This window comes from Cupressus sempervirens, chromosome 7, assembly GCF_028749045.1.
Source record: "Cupressus sempervirens isolate cs-2001-9-10 chromosome 7, ASM2874904v1, whole genome shotgun sequence".
Classification (NCBI taxonomy): Eukaryota; Viridiplantae; Streptophyta; class Pinopsida; order Cupressales; family Cupressaceae; genus Cupressus; species Cupressus sempervirens.
In genome coordinates, this window is record NC_143124.1 from 186,942,879 (window position 1) to 186,955,083 (window position 12,205).

Below are 12,205 nucleotides of genomic sequence, written 5' to 3' on the forward strand. Positions count from 1 at the left end.
TGATATGATATTTGTGTATCATCAAGGAAAACACACAATTAATCAATTGTATCCAACAATCTCCCTCTTTGACATTGATGGCAATACAACATTTCATAGCACAATGAAATTTTGGATTGGTTATTTGAGAACTCCCTCTATTAGTATGAGATCTTCCTTTCACTAAATTCTCCCTTTTTCTAAAACAACTATTGCCGAGTTCATCTAAAACTTTCTCCCTCTTACAGAAAACTTCTCCTCTTTGTGAAATTTCTCCCTCTTTAGATCTTTTAGTTCCTTACTTTATTCTAGCTCAAAAAATTTCTTAGAGATATGAAAATAAACTTCTCCCTCTTCGACAACACATGCCAAAGACAATAATTTTGTAAATACCAATGTACCTTAACTATTGTTTCATTTGCAATATGCCCTTGCTAATTCTGCACCAACTAATTGATCTTCAACTTAGCTCTTGTTGATGCATCACTAAAATTTATTTAGTTACTTTAGATAGGGGAATGACTCCTAGCTTACCTCTTAGATACAGAAATGCATCCTTAGGTAATGGCTTGGTGAATATTTCTGCAATTTATTCTTTTGAATTAACATATTCAAACCTGACTTCTTTCTCTTGTACCAGCTCTCTTAAGAAATGATATTTTATAGCAATGTGCTTTGTTTTAGTATGCATCACTGGATTCTTTGATATATTGATTGCACAAGTATTATCATAGTATATGACTATTAGGTCCTTGATCTCTATCTTTATTCCTTCCAACAATTCTTTGAACCAAACAATGTTAGAACAATTAACTACTACTGCCACATATTTTGCCTCTACTATGGATTGAGATATACAATATTGCTTCTTGCTTTTCAAAGACACTAGTCTTTTACCAAGAAAGAATGCTTCATCACTAGTGATTTTTCTATCATCAATACTTCCTTCCCAATCAGCATCAGTAAATACTTTCAAGTCCTAATTTCCTCCAAGTTTATACCATAATCCATAGTCTTCAACACCTTTCAAATATCTCATGATTCTCTTGATTGCCATCATGTGATTTTCCTTACAATTTACTAAGAATCTTGCCACTATTCCAACTACCAGAGCAATATCAAGTCTTGTGTGTACTACATACTGCAATTTTCCAATTATTGATATGTATGTGGTCTAATCTACTTATTTGGAATCATCATTTTCGGAGAGCTTATGTCTAGTAGACATAGGGGTTCCAACTAGTCTTGAATCTTCCATTCCAAATTTCTTCAGTATCTCCCTGATATACTTAGATTGATGGATGTAGATACCATTTTTGTTCTACTGTATCTATAATCCAACAAAGAATTTTGTCTCACCAAAAATGGACATCTCAAATTCTTTATTTATTTCTTCTAAAAATGCTTTGCATAAGTCATCATTTCCTATAAATAGAGTATCATCAACAAATATTTCTTCCAACACAATCTTCTTGTGTAGTCCTATACAAACTACTATTATCATTGGTTCTTTGAAAGCCAATTTTCACCAAGTAATTATGAATTCTTTCATACCAAGCTCTAGTAGCTTGAGACCATAGAATACTTTGTGTAAATTGCAAACCATGTCTCTTTTGCTAGCATCTACAAAACCTTCTAGTTTTTCAATGTAGACTTCCTCATCAAGAATGTAGATTTAACATCCATTTGATAGACTTTAAATCCTCTATGTGCTACATATGCTAGTAAAGTTCTAACACCTTCTAGTCTTGCCATAGGAGCAAAAGTCTCACCATAATCAATACCTTCTTCTTGAGAATAGCCTTTTCACACCAGTTTTGCTTTATTTTTTGAAAATTTTCCATCTTCATTTAGCTTATTTTTGAATACACACTTTGTACCAATTACATTCTTATCCTTAGGTCTAGGAACAAGAGTCTAAGTTTTGTTCTTTTCTATTTTTTCTATCTCTTCATTCATTGCTTCAATCCAACATTCATTTTTTAGAGCATCCTTAACATTTTTAGGTTCAAATTTAGCAAGTAAACATGTACCTTTTAATTTTCTTCTTGTCATTGTTCCATATGATTTGTCTCCAATGATCTAATCAGGTGCATGATGCCTTCTAACATATCTTGCTAACATAAGCTCTTTGGGCTTTGAATGAGTTCCATCATCTTCATCTTGAATTTTAGTTTCAAGCTCAGGTCCTTATGTCTGTGACTCGGTTCCCTCAAGTTTGATTTGAACTAGCTTAGTAGCCTCTGATAGTGACTTGAGTCCTTTAGACTGTAACTTAGGTTGCACTATCTACAACTCAGTAACTGTTGGATATTTTGGGGACTCGAGAGATGAAGCTTCCTATCTTTTAGATAGATTTGGTAGGGTATTAGGTTCATAGTAAACAAATCTTTTGTAATCTTTTGGCTCCTTGTTGCTTTCTTCTTCACTCTTTTCTACAAACTAATGAATTCTAACATGTGCATGTTCTATAATTTTATGAGTAGACAAATTCAATTATTTGTATGCTTTACTTCTGCAAGAGTATCCTAGAAATATGCCTTCATCACTTTTTACATCAAATTTTCTTTTTCTAGATTTTTTCAACATAAAACATTTGCTACCAAATACTTTCAAGTAACTTACATTAGGTTTTTAGCCATACCATAGCTGATAAGGAGTTTTGCTTGAATCATTCCTCAACTGTACTCTATACAACATATGAACTATAGTGATGATAGCTTCCTTCCAATATCTAAGAGAAACATTCTTTTCAATCATTAGGGTTCTTGCACAATCCATCATAGATCTATTTCTTCTTTCAACTATACCATTCTTTTGTGGTATACCAAGACCTGATACTTGTATTTTGATTCCTCTTTCAATGCAGAAATTATTGAATTCATTAGAGATGAATTCACCAGCTTTGTCTGATCTTAATCATTTCAACCTCTTTCCAATTTCCTTTTCTACTCTTGCCAGATACCACTTGAATTTTTAAAAGGCTTCTAATTTTTCTTTTAGATACATTATAGTCATCATTCTAGAATAGTCATCAAGAAAAGGAATGAAAATTTTTTCTCCACTATAGCTCTCTATTCAAATAGGTCCAGATAAGTCTGTATGAATAATTTCCAAGACTTCTTCTGACTGATAGTTTTTTCTTTTGAAATTAGTCTTTCCCATCTTACCAATTTGGCAATTCTTGCATAGTCCCATGTCAAGCTTCTTCAAATTAGGAACACCTCTTACTCTTCTATGTTTGCTTATCTTAACCAGATTATCAAAGTTTACATGACATAGCCTCTTGTACCATAACCAGCTTTCTTTTACTTGAGCATTAAAACATGAACAATCACTAAGATCAAGATAAAATAGATTACCTATTGTTTTCTTTCTAGATCCAACCAGATTTCCCTTTCTATCTAGTATTTTGGCCTATCCATTCATGAATTCTACCTTGAATTCATTGTTATTCAACTATGCCACAGTTAGTAGATTATGCTTTAGTCCTTCAACCCAATAAGCATTATCACATACAAGTTCTTTAGTTAATGAAATACATCCTTTTCCTTTTATGTTACAAGGTTCTTTGTTACCAAATCTCACAATACCTCCACCATAATATTCCATGTGCTCAAATTTTGTTTTGTCTCTAGTCATATGATGTGAACAACCACTTTCAATAATCCACATATCATTTTTTCTAACATGAGAGATAAGTCCCATCTTATCTCCTTCATCATCAGATTCATCTTTCATAGAAATGTACACCATTTAATCTTCACTGTTATTAGAATCTTTAGCTATAAAACAAGATTTCTTACCTGTGTCCTTCTAGTTCTTGTAGTTCTCTAAATCCTTCTTGCCTTTGTGCTTATTTCTTTTCTTTTCATTTTTGATTTTCTTGTTTGGATACCTAGCAACAATATGACCAACTTCTTTGCATGAAAAGCAAATTAGAGGACCTTTACTTTTGTACTATCCTATTCTTTTGGAACACTTCCTTGCAAGTAGGGCTTCAAGAACTTGAAGATCATGTCTGAACTTTCTTCTAATATTCCTTCTTCTTCACTTCTTGATTGACTGGACTTTGATTTCTTACCCTTTTCTTTAAGTGAGAGCTTAGCTTTAAAAGCAGATTCAATAACTTTTGAACTAGGAACATAGTTATGAAAGTTATCTAACTCAAAAGTTGTCAGTCTTCTGACTAGAGCATCAAAAGATATTTTTATTATTTGGATCACATCTCATTTCTTGAATAGAAGATACTTTAATTTCATAAATAGGAAGAAGAGTTCTAAGTACCTTTCTTACAACTATTTTCTCTTCAATATCTCCTCCAAATGCTTTGATAGCACTTACACATGCTTTGACCCTTTCCACATTTTTTGCAATGTTCTCATCTTCTCTCATTTTAATATGATCAAAAAAACCTCTAAGACTTTCAGCCTTAGCCCTTCTTGAATTATCATCTCCTCCATATATATCTTTTAGTTTGATCCACATATCATAAGCTATCCTGTAGTCTTTGACTTTATCATATTCAACATAGCAAAGAGTAGGTGTTGTTGGCTCTTGATTTAATAGTTTTGAAAATAAAGAAGAAACTAGACCAATGCATTTAAGGCTACCAAATTCCTGTGACAGATACACTCGACTACAGTCTTGAGATAACTATAAGGCATAACTCCTTCTTTACTTTAGGCTCTACAAGACCTAGGCAGGTTAACCTTGAGCTTCTAATATATGGTACTAGTGCAATTAAAACATAAATCTGAACCTATTAACAATAGATGCAACCATTTTTATCTTCTGATACTTATACAATGACATAGAAATGAGATAGCTACAAATCATATCCTATGAATCCATAAGCTAAGTGAGGGTTAATTCTTTTCAACCCATTACAAAACATGAAAAACAAAAATTATTTTAATTGAAAAGATTTGTGCAAATGACCTTCATATCAATTTTCATCTGATTTACTGATTAGTGCCTTATCCATTGAAACATAGAGTCATTAATAGTAGCATAACCTAACTTGATTGCCTTACAATTAAGTTTTTCAATTGAAATTCCCCAATTTCATTCTTACGAAGTATCTCCTCCATACACCCATAAACCCTATTAGAACATTGAAGCATTTACCTGACTGTGACATACAACTCATCCAAGATGCCTTAAATCAAATGAACCTTATTCATTTAATCCCAAAGTCAATAACATATGAAGAATTAGGAGACAAAATAAGAAAACCCAGATAATTCATGTAAATCTCCTTTTATATTCATCCTTGGAAAGACTGAATACATAAACTGGTAAAACTAAATGAATCCCTGGATAATTCACATGATCTAGCATCAATTTCCATTATCTTAGAATAACAATACATGAAATGAACTAAAAATTGTCACAAGTGTAGATATGTGGCCTTCATTGCTAGAGCTCATCTCAATAGATAGGAATCAAAACCAACAACAACCTTGGTTCCATAGTGAAAATTGGAACCCTACTAGTTTCATAAATAAAACTACCAACCCCTACAAAAGAGAAGAAGAAAGAATAAAATAGGAGGAATGAAATCCTAAATTTGATCAAAACATGACAAGTGTCCTCTTAGAATTCTTTCCCAAGAAGCTAAAAAGCCTCTCTCTACCTTCTCTCTATAACTAAAAATCAAATCCCCCATCATTTGTCTTTCCAAATGCAAAATATCTTAGTAAAAGACAAAATCTGATAATTGAACCTAAAAATGTACCAACTGACCAATTTGGAGCCAAAACACAATAGACCCTCAAAATAATCAGATACAAGGATCACTGAACATGTTTTAGGTATTTCTCCACTAAATTCTCCAACTAGCAACTCAAAACACTCATTGAAACACACAAATCAATCAAAGAGACAAAACCTCTTGTAGTGTACGCTAGTGACCACTTGTGCAAAAACCAACCTCATAAATGGATAGCTTGTCTCTTCCTAGTTCTGACAGTATATTGGAGCTCTCATTTCGGATAAAAATTTCCCCAGTTATGCCACTCTGAAGTTGAAGCCTTTGTTCATAGTTTTGCATAGCACTTAAAATTGCAAAAATTTATGCTTTTTCTATAGTTTTAAACTATGCAATAATTCAAACTTTATTTAAAATTTTGAGAGTACATGACTTCAGAAAAAAGCTTTAAAAATAAATTTCATGCAATATTTAATTCTCCAATATTTTTCATCTAGGAAAAACCTATTGACTAGCCTGGTGACATGTGTAAACACCTAATTAGTTCATTGTTTCTTCGTCAACAAACCCCTTCCACCTGGACACCACGTGGCATCATTTGATTTGTCCTTTGTTCTACCATGTTAGCATGCCATATCATCATGCCACATCATGGTCACTATGTCACTATGTTAAGTGGCATACAAATTTGCCTTAGCAACATAGCGGCATCCATCAAATCTACCACATGGCATGATCCAGTGCATTGGAGATATCTACTTGCCACATCACTGTTGAGTCACTACTTGCTCACCACATGCTACTACTTGTCATCACATAGTTGGCTTTCAAGTCCACATCAACATCTAGTCATTCTATGCATTGCTCTCATTGGATCTCCAAGTTTTTTGAGCTAGATTTGTGATTTTTTGGCAAGTCACTATATCGCTTGCTAGAAAATCTTACCATTTTTTGGTGGTGACATAGAAACCACCAGAAATCTCCATTTTTCCAACAAACATTCCTAGCTTTTCCAGTGATTTTTCAACTCTTCTGGTGCATGATAATGTTGACATCATCAATTTTTACATGCTTATTCGATCAAAATTTAAGCTTCATTCTAGCCAACTGGGACCCACAAAATCCACCACACAACTTGCAGCGTCTCAAAAGAGAGTTGTCTCTAAGACATCTTACTTTGCATGTTGAATAGTATTTAAAGACTTGAGCAAGACCCCACCCACTCAATGTGGAACTAAATGCTTTGCCCAGTCTTTTCCTCTATTCATTTGTGCTAGTTCTCTTTTTTTGTGAGCTGCACGTTTTCTTGTCATTTTCTTTATTGTAGCCTTTTCTCCTCTATTGCCTCCTTGCACAATCTTCCACTCATGAAGCTCTTCCTTTTTATTGTTATGGCTTCTCTGACTTTAAGCCGCTGCCTCTATTTTTTGCATGTCATTTCTGAAATCACATTGCCCCTTCATCAACAATAATGTCCTCTTGACTTTCCCATGCATGTTGAGCTTCTTTTGTATGTTTTTCAGTTCCATCTTGCCATGGGTTGACTCCTTGAAAATCACATAAATCTCCATCTTGTTTCATGTGAATGCTATGTTTGTGATTGTCACAAGTTCCTATAACCATGAATCTTCATTTCATTGGCATGGCATGCCCTACATGGGGCTCTTTCTCTTAGTGTGTGGCACCTCTTTGACTTTTCTAAATGTGTCAGAACTCCCATGACCTTGGGAAATCCATGAAGATCCTTCTTTGCTGCAACAGCTTGCATAATGTGCCTGCGAGTCTACAATAACTGTAGCTCTTGTTTTGGTAGATGAATTTTTTATGCCATCAAAGGCTACCTTCATTGTCATTGGAACATTGAGATGAAGAAGTTCTCCAATATTTAGGAGTTCTTTGTCTTTATGGACATTCTCAGCAAAGGCAATTCAAATGTCTAAATCCACCTTTTATTTTGTGGGGGTCCTCTTAAGAGTTGGCCTCCTCATCCTCCAAAAAAATCTAACAATGGGAAAAGATGTCATGAAGTGAGTTCCCTCTGGGAGAGGAAATTAGGGCTAGTAGTGTAGGGTGTTGGACATATGCATGGCAAAGATTGATAGAAGATGAAAGGATGCGGACATGGAAAATATTGATGGAAGGTGAATGGTATAGATCCAGGCAGAAATGGAAAGGGTGGTGCCCATCCCTCTTCCTGTAAAGTGCCAAGAGTATTTGTAGATGGTATCCATGATTGCTCCTCCAAAGGAAGGTGCACTTCATAGAAGAAAGCTGTAATGGTAGGACACCATTGGCCCCTCTTGATTATCATGCAGTTTGTTCCTTTTCCCAATACACTTTTTGTTCCATTGTCAAGTGATTCATCTCTTTCTTCATTAATATCTTGAGTACAAACTATTTGATCTTGGGCTTCTCTTTCACTATTTAGCATAGCATGTCTACCTTTTGTCAAGTTCGTAGTAGTTTTACGTTGAAATTGGTTCATGTGGTCTAATCAATTCTTTTCACTTGTGACTTGAAAAATCCCTTTTCATCTCAGACCACTCTCTATCTATGTGCTCCTGGGTTGTAAAAATTTCCTACTTTTCTTGGTGAAATCTCTAACTTTCCAATTTCATTTCTTGAGATTCTTTCTCTGAAAATTCCTTTTGAGCATTGATATACTACATTTCTTTTTGTTTTTCTTTCCAAAACACTCTCTCTCTTACCTAGTAATTTCTCCCTAACTCCTCCTAAAAAGTTTACACAAGTCCAAGAGTTTATAGTTCCTTCTGGAGGGTGATATGGTTCCACACTCACATTTGGCATGCATCCATATTACAATTATAATGGTTACAATCATCATAACCCTCCCACTGATGTAATTAGTCAGGCCCCAAAGTTGGTTCATCTAAAAAAAAATTTGTTTTTAGACAAATGATATTCCAAACTAATCTAATGAACCTCTAATACTAATTCAAAGAAAATTTGACCATGGGAAATCAAATTTATAACTCATTTTATCACTAAACTACAAACTATCAATTTAATGCCAAAAGGTCCTTTGACTGGCTTTAAAAATTGACCAAAACAAATAATAGGGCCTTGAAATCAAACATATTGATTCTCTGTTCTACACTCTTGCACCTTGTCGAATCTTGTCTCATGAAAAAATCTCAATCAAAAGATATTTGTTGTCGAAGTTACCTTCTCAAAATTACTTGCATGTAAACATGTCAGAAAACACTAAATTGCCTTTGGATTTGGCTTTGAAAATTGGGTAAACAGACACTTGGAGGAACAAAAATTGGGACATTGGTTCACTATCATGAGGAGAGTATGAATCTATGATTTGGGCTCATGAAAAATAAAAAGAAAAATTTGGCAAGCAATCAAAGTGGCCTACTTAGAATTTGTAGACTGGAACAATAGTAGAAAAACATTTTTTGTGAATGGAATTGACTTGGAAAAGTGTGCAGATGGATTCATCAAGGTTTGAAAATTGGCACACTTAAAGTATTTTTGGAGTAAAACATAGTGGTATAATTCATTAAATCTCACCTATCATGGATTAGAAGTTATGACATCATGAATAGGGGTTCCAACAAATTTGCACTTTTTGACACCAGTAAAAAGTTGCAAGTTGCATTTTGAATTGCATTCAAAAACTGATTAACCTAATTCATCATAAGCTCAAAATTTAAACATAGAAATTCTCTAACCTCTAAAATGTAATGTAAAATTAATTTCATCATTTTGGTCAATTGGGTCAAAATTATAACAAGTCAAACAGGGCTTTGCGAAATTATGAATAGTTTACATCAAGATGACATCAATAAATGACCAACTTTGAGGGATTCAAAACCTAGCCAAACATATTTGAAATGACTTGAAATCTAAAAAATATTCTCTTTGGTATGGGCACTAAATACTCACAAAGCAGTGAGTCATGAAACATTTCTGGGTGCAAGATATTCACATGCAAACACAGTCTCTTGTCATTGTTTGAAAATAAGGCAAAAATGCAAAATTGACAATTGCTCAGAATAAGACTTCACCAAATGACTCAGAATGGAAATTTAACTTCATGGGCCACATGGATACACTAAATACAAGGTACTAGAAGCATTAAACACCTATTATGCTTCAAATGGGTAGTCAGGTACATATGCATTAGAAAGCACTTATAGGGCTTGATTTCTCAATGGTACTCAAAATCAAGGCTACAATTTTGAGTGCCAATAGTGGCTCTATTTGGGGATGCATGTCCCTTTTGGGCATGGCATGGATTCAAATCTCTGAGAGAAGTAGACCACACACCTGATAGCAAAAAAAATCCTCTTGTACAACTTTATTGAAAGCAAAAACAACTACCTCTACTATGTACACATGATGACCCCGGGCCACCGAACTTCAATAAAACTTCTTACCTCTATCATAAATATTATTCTCATCTAAAAATTCATGAGGTAAATTAGAAATACTTCTCCTATCAGTTTCACCAATTGGATCAACATCTTGAAACTCATCACTTAGCTAAATTGAATCTACATCTTTACTTTCATAATGCATACAAAAACTAGCTTTATTTTCAACCATTTTCTCACTATGAAAAAGAACATTAGCATGCTCATGAATACCAAAATCAAACTAAATCTGATCTTTAAAAATTGATTCATGAATATCATGAAACAAAAATACAAAAGCCTCATATTCAACCTCATCAAATGAGTTATATGTTTTGCTCATACCTTGACTTTGCATCTCCTCAAATGTTGCCAGTTGGGTTTCAAATGAGTAATTAGATTTATATTAACACATGATATCATCATCACAATTTGAAATCACTCTATAAACTCCTAATGTATCTTCATAATTGAAATGCTAATTAGTTTTTACCTCATATGAATCATCATAAAACTTATGATGAAGTGCCAACTTCTCTTCAAAGAAAACTCCATTAAACATCTCATCTTCAAGCTCACAAAATGCAACACCATTAGAAAATTCAATATAAAAAATGGAAGAACAATATTCTGATTTGATATAGCATTATGATATTGTATCACCATTTGCATCTAGCCCAACTAAATCTGAAACTTCCATGTCTTCTTTAAACAATGGATTGATAACTGCATGCAGGGATCCTCTTTGAACATTTGGAAAAAATATGGGTTGTTCATCATCACAACCTTAATCATATAAGGCATTAGTATACACTTTAAATTCACTACCCATTTCATCCTCATGGAGACTTTCAATGTATGAAGAAAAGTTAGAACTATATAAGGACTCACTTTATATTTCTTCTACCAAACATATAGTGTCCATAATAACATTCTCTTCATTATCTTGTTTAGGATAACCATTTCGGATAGACTGTGATTCATTCCTAAAGCCCTCACTATATGTTGGATCTTTATTGTCTAATGTAAGAATACTTGACAACCCTTCACTAAAATCTTCATATTTAACTTCATTAGCATCAACTAGATTTAACATTTCTTTATTTTCGAAGCTTGAGGACAAATCACTCTCAAACTCTTCATTGGCTAGCTGATTTTGTATAATGTAAAAACTAAGATACATTTTCTCTTTTAGATTTAGAAAAAGAATTCATACCTTCACCTTCATATGAATGTTCACTTCCATCATTGTTTTCTTCTTCCCAATTTGCATCAGATTCATATGAAGATGAACATGTACTATCACTATCCTTTTCTTGACTCGAGTTACCATTCTCATCATTATCTTTACATGAGGCTTCTTCATAATATGTCAAATCAAAAAATTTATTGTCATCACTTAAAACATGACTTTTAGCTTCTTCATTCTCATATTGAGATGGATATCTTTCAATGTTAGATTTTATAATATTTTCAACATGATGCAATCAACGAATAAGAGAAATCATTTCTTGCATATCTGACTAATCAAGTGAATCCACCTTACTATCCACTAGTGAAACCTCACAAATATATGTGCTCTATTCTTTTGACTATGAATGAGATAAAAATGACTCACATTCTTCATCTTGTGTTATCTCTCCATGGCATGTCAGATTAGCAATATCAAATTCATGACCAAAGACATAACTTTCAGTGTCATCACTTGCACAAGATCGAGATCTAGGTGCAACAACCTCATGTTTTGAAGCATTAGTTACATCATTATACATATAATTATCATGAGAAGAACTTATTGTTGTAGCTAAACCTTGATTCGCAAAATCAAAACAATGCTCAACCCTATAAAAGTCTAAAATACATCTTACTTTTATAACATCATGAACATGTGTGTCTTCATTTTTAACCGAACTAACCTTCTTTATACACACATTCTAAACTAAATTTCCCATTTGATTAAAACCTACAATAGGGGTGTTGATAAGCTGATTTGAAATTGAAGCATCAATACCACATTCATTCTTTCTTTTAGATACATTATACTGGCACACATTTCTAGCAAAATGACTTCTAGTCAATCCATATTTCAAATTATTTTCAATATCCCTAGTGGTCATAAAATCATGTT